The sequence below is a fragment of the Bos mutus genome, chromosome 14 (assembly GCF_027580195.1).
Source record: "Bos mutus isolate GX-2022 chromosome 14, NWIPB_WYAK_1.1, whole genome shotgun sequence".
Taxonomy (NCBI): domain Eukaryota; kingdom Metazoa; phylum Chordata; class Mammalia; order Artiodactyla; family Bovidae; genus Bos; species Bos mutus.
Genome location: NC_091630.1, coordinates 63,054,669 through 63,058,417, shown reverse-complemented (window position 1 = coordinate 63,058,417; position 3,749 = coordinate 63,054,669). Strand labels below are relative to the sequence as shown.

General features: G+C 44.6%; 1 pseudogene; it reads left to right on the top strand.

The window, feature by feature from the left end:
* The first annotated feature begins 1,026 nt into the window (after window positions 1-1,026).
* On the top strand, window positions 1,027-2,347 carry LOC102264550 (nucleosome assembly protein 1-like 1; annotated as a pseudogene).
* Window positions 2,348-3,749: the final 1,402 nt, after the last annotated feature.

The window sequence follows — 3,749 nt, the reverse complement described above, 5'->3', positions numbered from 1 at the left end:
ACCACAGGGAAGAGTGGGTCTTCCTGGACCTTGGGTCCCTCCTCCGGGAAAGGCAGGGTTACGTCCAGAGGGAGGCAGCTAGTGACTGCCCTGGGTTTCAACAAGCACGACGCCCCAGCCTCCACAGGCCAGGTTTGGGATTCCTGTGGCCCCAACACAGAACACCAGATGCGTGTGGGGGGAGGTGTGAGGGGTGTAATAGGGGACACTTACCCTCAGGCCTGGAGCCCTAGGTCCAGGTGCTGGGGGCCTGCTCCTCCTGCAGGCTCTGTGGTCAGCTGGTTCCAGGTCTCTCTTTGCCCATTTCTGTCTCTGCTTTCACCTTCCTTCTCCCCCATGAGGACTGCTCCCCCCTCACATAGAGGTCAGTGACCTCATCTCAACCTGGGCAGCTCTGCAGTGGCCCATCTGCACACAAAGTCCCATTCTGAGGTCCTGGGGAGTCCAAGTTCCTGGGCCTCTTGAGGTGACAAATCCTGGTGGTCAACACAGCTTGTGGGGATGTGTGTGTAGGGGGCGGTGGGGTTCCAAGGCCAGAATCCAGAAGCCTCATGGAGGAAGCAGTGCCCTGACTCAGGCAGGACAGATGGACAGGCAGAGGCAGGAGGGAGGCCAACTAGGGGACCACCCCTGCCCTCTGGGCACTGAGCAGTCTCTAGAGGGCCAGGCAGGAGCTGGCGGGATGGGGATGTCAGAGGCAGGTGGCCTGGTCTGCAACATGGGCATCACTTTTCAGCAACCATAACCCATAACCCAGCCCGCACACCAGTCTCAGCCCTAAGGCTATCCCTTCAAGCCACCAACACCAAGCCAAAGCTAATCAAATCAAACAGTACGTAATAATAAGAAAACTACACCACGTAATAATAAGAAAAACTACACCACGTAATAATAAGAAAAACTACACGGGTCTTTTTTAGCGCCATCTGCTCGCGGCGCCGCCTCCTGCTCCTCCCGCCGCCGCCCTGAGTCACTGCCTGCGCAGCTCACGCCGCGGCCCCCTGCGGCCGCCACCGATATTTTGGCATTTGTACAATATGGCAGACATCGACAACAAAGAACAGTCTGAACTTGATCAAGATTTGGATGATGTTGAAGAAGTAGAAGAAGAAGAAACTGGTGAAGAAACAAAAATCAAAGCGCGTCAGCTGACTGTTCAGATGATGCAAAATCCTCAGATTCTTGCAGCCCTTCAAGAAAGACTTGATGGTCTGGTAGAAACACCAACAGGATACATTGAAAGCTTGCCTAGGGTAGTTAAAAGACGAGTGAATGCTCTCAAAAACCTTCAAGTTAAATGTGCACAGATAGAAGCCAAATTCTATGAGGAAGTTCATGATCTTGAAAGAAAGTATGCTGTTCTTTATCAGCCTCTGTTTGATAAGCGATTTGAGATCATTAATGCCATTTATGAACCTACAGAAGAAGAGTGTGAATGGAAACCAGATGAGGAAGATGAAATTTGGAGGAGCTAAAAGAAAAGGCCAAGGTCAAGATGAGAAAAAGGATGAAGAAAAAGAAGATCCCAAGGGAATTCCTGAGTTTTGCTTGACTGTTTTTAAGAATGTTGACTTGCTCAGTGATATGGTTCAGGAACATGATGAGCCTATTCTGAAGCACTTGAAAGATATTAAAGTGAAGTTCTCAGATGCTGGTCAGCCTATGAGTTTTGTCTTAGAATTTCACTTTGAACCCAATGAATATTTCACAAATGAAGTGTTGACAAAGACATATAGGATGAGGTCAGAACCTGATCCCTTTTCTTTGATGGACCAGAAATTGTGGGTTGTACAGGGTGCCAGATAGATTGGAAAAAAGGGAAGAATGTCACTTTGAAAACGATTAAGAAGAAGCAGAAACACAAGGGACGTGGGACAGTTCGAAAATTCTAATGACTCTTTCTTTAATTTTTTGCCCTCCTGAAGTTCCTGAGAGAGGAGATCTGGATGATGATTCTGAAGCTATCCTCAGCAGACTTTGAAATTGGTCACTTTTTACGTGAGCGATAATCCCAAGATCAGTGTTATACTTTACTGGAGAAGCTATTGAAGACGATGACGATGATTATGATGAAGAAGGTGAAGAAGCGGATGAGGAAGGGGAAGAAGAAGGAGATGAGGAAAATGATCCAGACTATGACCCAAAGAAGGATCAAAACCCAGCAGAGTGCAAGCAGCAGTGAAGCAGGATGTATGAGGCCTGAGGATAACCTGCACTGATCTACCTTCTGCTTCCATGGAAAGGATGAATTTACATCATTTGACAAGCCTATTTCAAGTTTTTTGTTGTTTGTTTGTTTGCTCATTTTTGTTTTTGCATCCTAAAATAAAAATGTCATATAATTTTAGTTCTCAAAAAAAAAAAAAAAGAAAACTACACCAGTATACCGTATAAACATGAAAGCAAGAATTCTCCACAAAATTACAGCAACATGAAACCATCAGAACATTGAATGGACGGTGCCATAAGCAATATCTCTACACCAGAAATGTCAGGTTGTTCCACATATTAAAACTAAGCAGTGTATTGAACCACTATAAACTGTGAAGCAGAAACACATGATCATTTCAATTACTGCAGAGGAAGCTATAATCAAAGTCCAGTGCTATCTCATGATGCAAACACTCAAGAAGGTAGGAATAAAAGGAAATTTGTTCAATGTGAGAGTAGCATACAAAGCCACATCAAGCTTCATGCTCAGTGAAAAACAGTGGAAGATTTACTCCTGAAATTGGGAACAAGGACAGGAAGCCGGCCTTCACCACTGTTACTCAGTAGGGCACTGGAAGTTCTACCCAGAGGTCTGAGGAAAGAAATAAAAGGCATTCATACATGAACAGAAAAATTAAAACTGTGTCTGCTCACAGAACACAGATCACACTATCTTATATGCAAAACTTCCTATAACAACGAAAAATTATTTGACTAGTCAACTAATTCAGCAAAGTCATAGGACAAAATATCACTTTACAAAAACCTATCTTGTACATACACACTAGCAATAAATAATCTGAAAATGAGCTTATAAAAATAATTCCATTTAAATGTTAACATTAATATTTAGGGATATATCTAATCAAGACACAAAACTTGCTCTCATGTACATAAAGTTGTCTATACATCTGAAATTACTGGAAAATAAAATACTTTTCAAAGTACCATGTCAAAACCATGCCAGAAAAGCAAAGAAAATATTAAACTTCCATATAGAGGCCAAGCCTTATCCAGATCCAGTTCACTCAAAATCCACATGGAATTCAGAAGGCACTGTGGGAAGACTATATTAGGGCTTCCCTATAGAGGCTCTTTGCAACCCCATGGACTATAGCCCTCCAGGACCCTCTGTCCATGGGATTTCCCAGGCAAGAACACTGGTGTGGGTTGCCATTTCCTTCTCCAGGGGATCTTTCCAACCCAGGGATTGAACCCAGGCCTTCTGCATTGTGGGCAGATTCTTTACCATCTGGGCCGCCAGGGAAGCCTGACCATGATGCTGGGGAAGAGTGAAGGCAGAGGAGAAGGGTACGATAGAGGACGAGATGGTTGGATGGCATTACCAACTCAATGGACACAAGTTTGAGCAAGCTCCTAGAGATGGCAAAGGACAGGGAAGCCTGGTGTGCTGCAGTCTATGGGGTCACAAAGAGTCGGACACAACTGAGCAACTCAACAACAACAACAACATAAAGGACTTCCCTTTCCTCCCTGTTGTGGACAACCTGGATGTGGCAGAAACTGGAATTTAAAAT